Here is a 13,498-nt window from a genome sequence, read left to right on the forward strand (position 1 = left end):
TATGAGTTCAGTATGAATTAATCAACAGCATAATTAAATAAGTTGCCTTTAATAGAAAAACACACAAAACAAATTTATGTATTGATCAGTTGACAAAAACACTGTGACCAAAGACCTGTAGAAAACTAACTGTATTTTTTTAATTTTTTAATTGTAGATGGACACAGTACCTTTATTTATTTGTTTTTATTTTTATGTGGTGCTGGGGATCAAACCCAGTGCCTCACACGTGCTAGGCAAGTGTTCTACCACTGAGCCACAACCCCAGCCCCCCTAACTGTATTTCCTAGCCACAATGGTTCATAATAATGTAATATTCATAGTGACTTTATAAAACATAATACTACAAATGATGAGAATTGAATGGACTTCTCTGTTTCTACAGCCTCCACCTTAGATTATACCACCATGCCAATATCTTTTGCCCAAACTGCTGTAATATCTCCTGGATTGGTCTCCTTACTTCTACCCCTGCTTTACTGTGCCTTTTCTCCACACAATAGTCAAACTGGTCTTCTGAAACAACAACAAAAAAATAGTCTATGTAAGCTCCTTCACAAAGCCTTTGGGAGAAAGCTTCCTATGGTACTTACAGTAAAATCCAAACTTCTTACTGTTTAGTCAGTTTCTCCAGAGAAACAGAACTAAGAATGAGAGTATATGGGTTTTGTTTGGAAATATAAAGTGGGAAGGGCCCAGAAGCAGAAGATAGAAAGATAAGCATGAATTCCAGTCTCCCAAATAAGAAAGTTATTAAAGATGGTGTGCTGTGACACTTTTGTCTAACATTGTGCAACTACTTCATGGGGGGGCCTATGTACCAGGACCACTGTAATATCCCAGGGAGCCTTGTGGCACCTAATGGGGTGGAGGGAAATTATCTGTACCTATGCTTATAGTGGGGATGGATTGGACCCAATACACAAGAGTACTCTAATCTGAGTCAATGAAAAGGGGGTATCTCAGTTACATAACTTTAGTAAACACATGGGCAATGTTGTAGCCTGAGAAAAGGGGACAGTGAAAATCAGCATCTGCCTTTCCTGGCAATGCCCACAGAAGTCATCAGAAAGGATTCCACAAGTTTATTCCCTGTTTATTAATATTTGCACAGGATCCCCAGCTGTCCACTGACCTCAGCTTCAGGGTAGGGGGCAGAGGGAAGAAGGAAACAGGCTTAACACATATGCAATTGAGCTGAAGGATAAGGTGGCCCAGAATAACCTAGCACACAGAAAAAGCACTTGATACACAGGTGTGGTGCCAGGAGTCAAGGACCGGAGATTGGGTCCAGTTGCGGAAACTGGGCATCCTGAGTCTGTCTAGGATAGCGGAGCATTGGAAGGGCACACCGTATGTGATAGAAAACAACAAGGCTCACTGCCAGCACATAAAGTCCAGCCTCAGGAAAGCCAAAAAGAGGGGGAAGCAGCTGTCAAGGTGATGTATTGTAATAATTATCTGCCTATTAGGCAGCTAGAGGGGAGAATTCAGGTAAACATCTCCTAGAACAAGAAATAAATTCTTGATGATGTAAAAAAAAAAAAAAGGAGAAATATGAATCTCTCTTTTAAACTGGATTTGGGGGGAAGACTGAGATTAACACTTCTGGAATCCATAGTCTACGGTAGAAAGCTTCTTCCCCACCCATCAGTTTATTCAATCCCACTACTCAATAAACCAAAGACAATGACTTTACATATTGTTTGGAAGAGCAAGTTGTTGACTAATACACAGGATATAAACTCATTTAAATATCTTATCCACCATGGGGAAAACAAACTCATATGTGCATACACATTCATAAAAGTGTACAGAAAGGTATGAAAGGATACACACCAAACTGTTAACATCAGGAGTTTGGATTGGTTACATGGGTAGATAAAGAGCCTCTATTTTTATTTATATCCCTCTATATCACTTGACTCGTTTAACTAATATATGAAAAAATTTGAAACCTAAATCAAATAAAATGACTTAAGCTCACCTTTCCCCTCTGTAAATTCAGCAGAAATTGGGCAGAGGAGGGAAGTCCTTGACATTTAGCAGACACCGGAGACAGCAGAGACCTGGGGCATGATCACTTTTTTTTTTTTTTTTTTTGGTGTTCAGCAGATTTCAAAAGACTTTATTTCTGTTGAGAGGGGTGGGGCATGTTCCTGGAAAAGAAGAGGCAGGGACATGGGGCAAATTAAAGGGTAAAAGAGAGAGGACTTAAGGAAGGGATAAATAAAGGGGTAAATCAGAGAAGGATGGCTAACCTCTGGAGGCCAGGGGACATTCTATGATTCTTGATCCCCCAAGGATCAAGACTGTGAGGCAGTATGCCTTTGTAAGGGAATAAGGTGGCTAGGCTAAGGGTAAATGCCTACTCTTACCATCAACTTGTGATTTTGGACCAATCACTTGAACTGAGAACTGCTTAACCCTTCTTCAAGATCCAAGGCATATGGTATACTTAGAGAAGAAAATAATGGACCAACAGAACAGGGAGCCAAAGAGGGAGATAGCTACTTTTCTCTGTCCATGGACATCAACAGCACCCTCACTGTGGACTATGGGTTTGCAAGGAGTGCCTACCTGCAAATGACTGTGGGCATCAAGGTTACAAGAATTATCCACCCATGGATGGCGATCCAGCTGGAGAGACAGTAAGGTTAATTTCCCAAATGCTCCTGCCTCTGGTAGTTACAGACTCACTTAAGAGTCATAAACTAGAAGGGACCACACCAACATGCAGCTGTACCCTGAAGCCGACCAGGTTCAAAGTGCTTTCCTTTTTTAAAAAAAAAATATTTTTGGTTGTAGATGGACACAATACTTTTATTTAATTTATTTATTTTTATATGGTGCTGAGGATCGAACCCAGTGCCTCAAACATACCAGGCAAGCAGTCTGCCACTGAGCCACAACCCTAGCCCCCCAAAGTGCTTTCTTTATCATGAAAGAATTATGTTTTGCTTATGGTTACATTACAGTTTGAATTTCAGTTTTGATATGTATGTATGTCATGTATCATCTCAGTAATTCTCCCCAAGTGAAGGGTGATCAGAATCATCAGAGGGTGGCAGAAGTGCTCTTAAAAACCAGATCCACTGGTCTCCAGCTGTAGGTGAGAATTCCTGTTATGAGTAGAATTACATCATGGCACTCATATGTGTTGGGATAGAAAACATCAGCAACAAGAACAAAAAATAGAGGACAACACTTCTAGGTAAGTAGTATTCAAAGTGTGGTCCTTGGACCATCAACATCAGCATCTCCTGGGAACTTAGTAGAAATACAAATTATCAAGCTCTACCCTAGACCTTACTAAATCTGAAACTCTGAGTGTGAAACTCAGCGATCTATTCTAAGAAACCCTTCCAGGGGATTCTGATGTAGGCTCAAGTTTGAAAATCATTGTCCTAGCAATATTCAAAACCTTAAAATTATCAACTTTTTTGGCAGTCTGACCCTCCTGGCCCTCCTGTTATAATTGAACCCACTGACCACCTCCTTTTGCTAAAATGTATCATCTCTGAATTTGTCTATTTTCTCTTTCTGTCTTTCATTTCCCTTTCATTGTCTCTTTCTTATTTTTCACAAAAATCTGTTGATAGCTTCCTGTTACACACTGCTTCAAATCTAAATTACTCACTCTGATTTTTCAAGACAGAGAACACTTGGGCCTTTTCCTTTCCATTAACCCATCCCTCACTTAATGAGCATGTCCACATACCACATTGTAGCTCACGAGTAAGTGTCAGCCATGACTAGCAAACTATTTTTCTGGCTATTCTTTGTTTTTGTTAATTTGCTGCCTCTTCCCAATATTCTTGGATCTCCAATCCCTAACCTTCGCTCTCAATATCTTCTTTTAACCCCTTGGATTTGATGAATTGGTCCACTTTTCTTTTCTGCCATAATTGACTTCACTCCTTGCTTGATACTTGGTTGTGTATACTGTTCTGGTTTCAATATCATCTATATCTTAGGGAAAGAAATTCCTTTCACCAAAACTGATCCTTAGGAACCCTTCCAGATACAAGACTCATTCTTGTGTTCCCACTCCTTCCCAATCAGAAGAGCTTCTTGGAACTCATTCTGTATTAAACCTTCCATTCCCATAAAGTTAGTTCTTCACTGAGAACATCCAACATACAAACACACACCACTATCATCCCCATGGTGAAGTCTTTGCTATTTCTATTCCTCTCATAGCCTATCAATCTTTAAAGATTCATTACATTCAGCCATTCTGAATTCCTCCATGGACTGACTTGGGTAACAGCTGATAAGCCATAATCTGAGGTTGAGTTTCAAGAAATGACAAGACAAGTATCCTTCTCTAGGTTGTCCAAATCAGTGAGAAAAGGAGTAAGAACAGAAAGAAGAGAAGGAAAAAGGCAGTCCAATCTAGTCCCATGACTGTGAGAGGAAGAAAAGGGTTGAGAACTAGTAAGAACAAGATGCAAATATTGACTTTTCTCACCACAAACTCTTTTGTACCTATAGTCTGAACTTGATGATCAGCACCTTTTAAAATTTTCTCTCTCTCTAAAGTCCACTCTATTATTTTTCTTAAAAGTTATAATATCTTATTGAATCATAAAATTCAATTATTTATATTTTATATTCAATTATAAAAATAATTCATATGAAGTAGATTTGATTAGAGGATATAATATCATTTCAAGATGTTAAAATAAAATATGATTGCCAAATTTAAAACTTCCATAGAGATATGGTCATTGCTGAAAGTAAAATTAGTCACCTAGATGATAAACTAAATAGTTCACAATATTAGAGCAAAAGTGCAGGCAAAGTGAAATTATGACTCAAAAGATAAGATACAGATGTATCTTGAAAAACCAATATACAATAATAAGATTTAAGGGAAGAGAAAAAATGAACAGATATAAAAGTGATGATCAAGAATATGATAGAAGAAAATCTCCCTGCACTTACAAATTCCACAGATAAGGAAAAAAACTTTCAAGTTTACAGAGAGAAAAGGTTTCTTTCACTTTGGGTTTGTGTTACCAAGGAAAGAAGCAGTGCAGAATTAGATTTCTGATTTTCCTCAAAGTAATAAAACGATAGAATAATATCTATAGATAATAGAGATGACTGTGATTATTTTATGCCAATCCAAGATATCATTCACTTGTCAAATGCAAAACACACACACACATATTTTTGAAACATTAAAGAAGTAAAAAAGCAAGGTGTGGTGGTGCACACGTGTATTCCCAGTGGCTAGAGAGGCTGAAGCAGGAGGATTGAGAGTTCAAAGCCAGCCTCAGCAAAAAAAAAAAAAAAAGTGCTAAGCAACTCAGTGAGATTCTGTCTGTATTCAGAGACAAAATAGGGCTGGAGATGTGGCTCAGGGGTCAAGTGCCCCTGAGTTCAACCCCTGGTACCCACCCACCCCCGAAAGAAGTAAAGAATTAAAGAATACTATCCATGTATATTTTCTAAGAAAATTACTCAAGAAATTACTCAAATTCAAATTAAAACAAAGATCCCAAGAAAAATAAAGATGAAGGGCATAATAAACAAGTTATTATATTCATCGCTCAATATTAAAAGATGAAAATAATGTAGCAATTGACTGTAGTATGTGTTAACTAAGAATACTTGAAACACAAGATATTTATATACTCCTAGATTAAACTTTTTATCATAGGATACCAAATACTGTCCAAGGGAAAAATTCTTGTATGAACTACAGCAATTACTGCCCAATTGCACCCACCCTCTCTTGATTTGTAATCAATTCATTTTGCAAGAGTCAGTTATATAAAAATAACAAGAAAAAGAGATCAAGACCAAATTACATTTGTTATTACAATAAGTGAAGATGGGGGAGCTGAGGCTGTGGCTCAGCGGCAGCGCACTTGCCTGACATGTGTGAGGCACTGGGTTCGATTCTCAGTACCACATTAAATAAATAAAATAAACATCTATCAACAACTAAAGATCTTTTTAAAAAATAAGTGAAGATGGGTTGAATTAGCCATTCATCAAAAAATAAATAAATAAAAGAATTCTGTGTTTTTTTTTTTTTTTAAGTCCCGCTATATAGTATTTATAATGACTTTTGGGGGAAAAAAAACTCAAAATTTCAGGAAGACTCATGCAAATAAAATAAAGCAAGAGTAGCAATATTTAAATGAAGTGAAATGAAATTCAAGGACAAAAGAATTAAACAGAACTAGGATATGTTTTATAATGATAAAAGACAAATTCCATAGAGAATTTATGTCATCAACATTATGCACTAAACAATGTAGCAGTGAACACACAAGGAAAATTGGAAATTTAATAGAAAACCATAGTTATAGTGTAAAAAATTATATACATCTTGAAATATTTAACGAATGAAGGAAACAAAAAGCAATGATATAAAGAATCTGAATAATTAAATCAATATATTCTTCATATATATTCATAAAAGGTTTCTGAAAATCAATCATGCATATAGCTACAAACAAAGCCTAATAAATTCTAAAATGTAGAACTATATAGGATAATTTATTATATAAAACAATCAAAACTGAAACCTGAAATTAAAAATTAATTTCATCTAGAAATTAATTTACAAAACACTTCATAAGAGAACATCTATGATAGGTCTTGAAATTAAACATTGTGGACAATTTGTAACCTCAAACAAATTGTTAGTAAAAAGTGAACTTAAGCTGGGGTTCTGGCTCGGCTGTAGAGTGCTCACCTAGCACTTAAGAGGCACTGGGTTCAACCCTCAGCACCACATATAAATAAATAAATTAAATAAAGGTATTGTGTTAAACTACAACTAAAAAAATTTAAAAGTGAACTGAAAAATAAATGATCTAAGAGTTTAATTTTAAACTTTAGAGGAAGGTGGACATGGTGGCACATGTCTGTAATCCCAGTCATTCTGGAAGCTAAGGCAAAACAATCACTGATTCAAAGCCCATCTCAGCAACTTAGCAAGGCCCTAAGCAACTTAGCAAGAGCCTGTCCCCAAAAAACTAAAAATGGGGGCTGGGATTGTAACTCAGTAGTATAGCACTTGCCTAGCATGCGTGAGGCACTGAGTTTGATCCTTAGCACCACATAAAAATAAATAAATAAAATAAAAATATTTGTGTCCATCTACACCTAAAAAACATATAAAAATGGCTGGGGATGTGGCTCAGTGGTTAAGTGCCTATGGGTTCAATCCCTAGTACAAAATAAATAAATAAACCTTAGGGGGAAAACGTGAATTAAAATAAAGCAGAGAGAATTAATAAAGACAGAAGCCAAAATTAAAAAATAGAAACTATCATCACCATGTAACTGACTTCCACTTTACCCTTCACACAGATACACAAAGGAAAATGGATACAAAATAAAGAACAGATCTATAAAATAGATCATCCTTTTTTCAGAAGCTTAATTTTAAAAAGCAAGATTAAAAAGTACATTATCAGGGATGAGAAATGAGATGTGACTACTCAAGAAACTTAAATAATTATAAGAACAAAATTATGTGCAACTTGGTCAACCATTTTGAAAATATAAATAAAATGAATAAATACATTTCTAGCAAGATAAAGAATATCATAATTAACTCAAAAAGTGGCAGGATATCTGAACAGATCAGTAACCATAGAGGGTAAACAGGAAATTTCTGAGTTCTATCTCAACTTTAAATAAAAGTAACTTTTGTGTTACTCAAACTGTCCTAGATTTATGGGAATGCCCCAATTTATTGTACACATAACCTTTTTAAAATGTGATGAAAGAATACAACAAAGAATAATATAACTGTAGACCACTTTTACTTATGAATATAAATGTGAATTGTTTTAATAAAATTTGAGCAAATAGATTCCAGCAGAGTAGTAAAGAAAAGTAAGGGTTATTTGATAAATGCAAATATTAAGTTAAATTAGGCAATCTATCAATATAATTCATTCCATCCACAAATTAAAGGAGACAAACTTTACACAACTCTATCAAAAGGTAGTGAAAAGCATTTGATATGATTTAGCAAGCATAACTAATAATAAAATCTTTTAAAAACAAACAGAAGGAAATAACCTGAATCCGACAGACTGTTTACCTAAATCGAATGAAAAGTATGAGAAATATTGAGTAGAAAAGGTCACATCAAGACTGGCTGCTGCAGGTCTGCCTGAGAATGACCTCAGCTTCCCCCAGTGCTGCAACAGAAAAGCTAAGATAAATGAACCTAAAGGACATTATGCTAAATGAAATAAGCCAGGCACAGAAAGACAAATATGCATGATTTCATTTATATGTTGAATTTTAAAATGTTCTCAGTAGAAGCAGAGAATAGTATGGTGGTGGGGGTAAGGGTGTAAACAAGAAAGAGGTGCAATATTTCAATTAGACATTGGTAAGTACAGTCAATAATAATGTATTGTGCATATCAAAATTGCTGGAAAAGTAGATTTTAATTGTTCTCACCAATAAGAAAATAATAAGTTGGTGAGGAGCTGGATTTGTTAAATGGCTTGCTTTAATCTTTCTATAATGTATACATGTACAAAAACATCATGATTTACTCCATAAATACTACATCTATTATTGGCCATTTAAAATATAAACTTAAGGGCTGGGGATGTGGCTCAAGCGGTAGCGCACTCACCTGGCATGCGTGCGGCCCGGGTTCGATCCTCAGCACCACATATAAACAAAGATGTTGTGTCCGCCGAAAACTAAAAAATAAATATTAAAAATTATCTCTCTCTCTTAATTAAAAAATATATATATATATAAACGTAAGCATAAAATGATTTTAAGAGAACATAAATAAAAAGTATTGAGTTTGTCTTTGTGGTTGAATTGAACTGGCACCCAGATTGGGCTATCTGTGAGAAGCATGCCTTAGGTCTGCATAGCTAGAACTAAAATTATAATAAAACAGATATTATTTTTCATTGAGTAAGAATGTTCATTGATTCTGGGAGCAATGGCAGATGCCTGCAATCCCAGTGGCTCAGGAGGCTAAGGCAGGAGGATCTCGAGTTCAAAGCCAGCCTCAGCAACTTAGCGAAGCCCTAAGCAGCTTAGCAAGATCCTATCTCAAATTAAAAAGACTTTTTAAGAAAGGGCTGTGTTTTAGTCAGCTTTTTCGCAGCTGTGACTAAAGGACCCAGCCAGAACAGTTTTAGGGGAGGAAAAGTTTATTCGTGGGCTCATGGTTTCAGAAGTCTCAGTCCATAGATGGCAGACTCCATTCCTCAGGGTTTGAGGTGAGACTGAACATCATGGCAGAAGAGTATGGCTGAGGGAAACAGCTCACATGGTGATGAGGAAACAGAGAGAGAGAGAGAGACTCCACTCACCAGATACAAATATATACTCCAAAGCCACAGCCCAATTACCACCTCCTCCAGCCATACCCTGCCATTTCAATTACCACTCAGTTAATCCCTATGGGGGGATTAATTCACTGATTACGTTAAGACTCTTATAACCCAATCATTTCTCCTCTGAACCTTCTTGCATTATGTCACATGTGAGTTTTTGGGAGACACCTTAAATCCAAACCATAACAGGCTGGGGATGTGGCTTAGTGGTTAAGTGCTCCTGAATTCAATCCCCAGTACCAAAAAGAAAGAAAACAAAATGTTCATTGAGTAGAAAACCAGAATTAATTTTTTGGACCAGTACCTTGTGGTGCACATAAAATAAAATTCAGATGGAGCAAAGATTAAATTTTTCACATGAATATCTTCAGAGAAAATAAAGAAGAATATTTTTATAAACTCAAAATGGGGTAGGCCTTCTTTTGCAAGACAGGAAATTTAGAAACCATAAAGAAGTTTGATTAATTTGACAACATAAATTTTTTAAACTTTCTGGGGGGCACAAAGCCCCATACAAATCCCACTCAGAGAAATATCTGCAATTCAAATAAAAGCAAAGGAATTATCTGCAATTCACATATAAAGAACTCCTAATTTTTTTCATGAAAAAGCTAACAAGTTAAAAATTATGGTAAATATTGTAAACATGGAAATTGCAGAAATGTACATACAGATATCAATAAGCATATGAGAAATTTCAACCTTACAGATTGTCAAGGATATAAAATATTAGAAATTATGGAACCACATCGTTTTACCCTTCAGACTGGCATTTTTAAAAAGCAATGATAACATTCAATGCTAGAGAGAAAATGGTCGGGACAGTGACTGTCTTACACAGAGGTCTAGTAGAAGAGTAAGTAGTTATGACCATTTTGGAAGGTAATCTAGTAGCAACTGATAAAATATTTAAATGTACAGACCTTGATCTGCCAATGTCTCTTCCAGAACTGTATCCTAATGTATTATTCTCACAAGTCAGTACTGATTTTTGCCTGAGGATGTTCACTGCAGTTGGTATTATCACAAAAGAAAACAAAAACTTTAGCAGGCAGCCATATACTGAAATACTGAAACAGAGTATGAGTTTATAATCCTTTATGTGTTGGCAAGAAAAGTTATCCTTGATGTGTTATTGTTCTCACTGCTTTTTTTAAAAATGCAAAGTATTGTGTATAATATGATGCAAATTTTATTTTAAAACAGTTGAAGGAAGGGGTCACATGTGAATGCATTGAGTAGGATTCAGAGAATTTGTCCTCACATATAGTCTCAGCTCTTCCTCTGAATTCTATTCAACATAGTTTATGAAATGTTTCTGAATAACAAACTATGGTTAAACATTTATTTGGTAAACATGCACTTGTCTATCAAACCAAAATATTTCATTTTTGCTCAAAGACTGATTATGGCTATTCTGGTGTATGTATTACATGCAATAAGCATACTAGTAAATTTTCAGATAACAGAAAGCATCTACAGTTTTCATAATGTCTTTGATCTCAAGAAAGCCTGCATCAAGACTTAAAATTGTCTGTGTGTATCTTTGTATGTATAGTCAAAAGACAAAATTACAAATCTAGTTTAAAGATTGAATTGGCTTTTATTTGTGTTGCTATAATTGGACAATGCCTCATTCTACAAAATAAAATGAGTGTTCTGATGAGCTTAGCAGAAGAATTTGGCTTTATGAGCAGAAATGTGCTGGAAAAAAGGCAGAAATAGAGAGCAAAAAGCAAGATGGTTGGACTGTTCTTCTAAAAGTTAAAGCAAAGGGGATTTCCTTACCCTGGTCCTGTTTGGGAAGTTCACTGTTCTCTAACTGTGCACCTTCCCCTACCTTTAGTTCTTGGAAGGTCAGATGAATAACTTTTGGCTTGATGGCTTGGAACTTTAGTCTGAGTAACTCCATTTTGGTTTGGTCTATTGGGTGTAGTGTGGGAACCCAGTCCAAACAAATGGCTTCCTACAAATCTCATTTAACAACAAAAATTTGACAGGACACACCGAACTGTGAACACTGGTCATATTCCAGAGGTTGTATAGGAAGAGAAAACATTTTTGTCCAGGTACATCTTTGTGGGGATCAAAAACAAGCAAGTAATTTTTAAATGTACTTAACAGAAAGAAATTTGGGGGAGAGAGAAAGCTAGAAAAACAGCAAGCAGAAAGACAGCCAGATCAGGGAGGGGGGAAAAGAGAAAAAAATAAAGAGAAGAGAAGAGAAGGGAGGGAGAGAGAAAATAAAGAGCAGCAGGCAAAGGAGTAGTTGAAGAGGATGGGTGTGCACAGTGCAGGGAGCCAAGCGTTGGAGATCAGCTGCAGCCCCAGAGCTGCTAATCCCCCAATGTCTGCTGCCAGCTGCCTGCAGCGGCTGATGAGGCTGGAGCTCCTATAACGTGGGAAGAAGGACCCCAGAGGTCCCATACCTAAGGGTAAGAGAGCAAGCCTCTGAATGCATGCAGATGGGAACAGCTGGGGCAGAAAGCAGAGCAGAAAAGATAGGCAGGCAGGGCTCACAGGCCTGGTTGGCCAGGTCCCTAGAAATGCCCCAATGTAAGCTCCAGCTGTGCCACCCACCACTTGAGCCATTAAGCTCAGATGCAAGTAGCTCTTGTCACAAGAGGGTGAGAATCTGGAGGAGGGGGTGAGGAAGCCTAGATGTTCACAAAGGATAGGAACAGGACAGAGGGATAAGCCAGCTATCTCCATTCCACCTCCCACAGAGCCTGGCCTTTGAAGCTGAGTCGGTGGAAGGTTCCTTTCTTCAGAGTCCTGGGGCTGGGCAGGCCCTGGGGCAGGAAGAATATTACTGGCAAGAGTGGGGCAGGGGTGCCTCCAAAGGAAGAGTTGGAGCTGGAGACAAGAGCTTAAGACATTAATCCCTTCATCCTGCCAACCCTGACCCACTATGCTAGGCCTGTCCCATGAGGGAAGGAGCTGAGCACAGAATCTGGATTCAAATCCCACCGTGGCCACTTGTTAATTGTGACCTTAGACAAGTTATTTGGTCACTGTGGGATTCATGATCTTATTTGTAAAACAGAGACAATAATACTATGGCTGCTCCCACAGGGTATTGACTTATTAAATATTATAATGCATCTAGAGTGACTGGGGGAAATTTGAGAGCTTAACAAATCTTTGTTATTACCAGAACATTAATTAATATGTCATTTGTGTGCAGAGTCCTAGACCAGGTGCTTTGCTTAAATAGCTGCAGAGTCTGCTAGATTCCATCACTTTCCACCATGTCCAGCCCTCCCCATCCCTTCTTCCTGTCCCCACCAGGGCCGGATCTAAAATTCTATCTTGCCTTGGAGTGTCTCCAGCTGTTTGCTCATTTTCCACCAGCCGGTTGTGGGCCAGCCTCCCTCCCCACCAACACAGCACACATTCCCTTGGGGCACACCTTCACTTGGAAAACAAAGCCCCCCCTGCCCAAGCCTTCAGGGCCCAAGTTCTTGTGGAACTTGATGTGGGAATCTGGAGGGCTTGGGGAAAAGCAGTCCTAAGCCTCAGAAAGAAACCTAGAGGGAACAGAGGAAGGCTACCAAGACCCACTCCTGAGGCCCTTCGGGGTGCTCAAGGCAGCCAACAAATAGCAAATGCTTAAGGTTGGTTTTTTAAATCAAGCATCTGCAGTTGCTGGGTGTAACCCTAGACTTCTTCCTCCGTGAAATGTGTGAATGTGCTATCGTCAAGCATTCCACATATTGATTCTCTCACATTTCACTGACTTGATCCCTCTCTGCCCCCATTAACCCTGCATAATGGGCACTTGCTCTTTCAAATCCAGGTCGACCCCCACAGATGGCCAAGTGTCATAATGATTACCAAGACATCCTCTGTTCTCCATCTCTGCTCAGAATACGCCATTCTATAGCTGAAAGTGGGGAGCAAACCGGAGAAGCCTAGGATTATTTCTGTGAACCTTCACTTGTTTTGCCAAAGTATAAATATGATGCTGCAGAATATGTCCAAATGTTCCCAAAATAGACCCAGCCCTGAGGCTGTGCTCATGCCCGGGCATTCCCAGAACTGGTTTCACTCTCCAGCTTCAAGTCGCTATCTGCGCAGAAGGTGGTAAGGAATTCTCACTTGATGTGGTGCTGAATAGTCAATCCTTCAAGATTAGAAAAGCT

The sequence above is a fragment of the Marmota flaviventris genome, chromosome X (assembly GCF_047511675.1).
Source record: "Marmota flaviventris isolate mMarFla1 chromosome X, mMarFla1.hap1, whole genome shotgun sequence".
Classification (NCBI taxonomy): domain Eukaryota; kingdom Metazoa; phylum Chordata; class Mammalia; order Rodentia; family Sciuridae; genus Marmota; species Marmota flaviventris.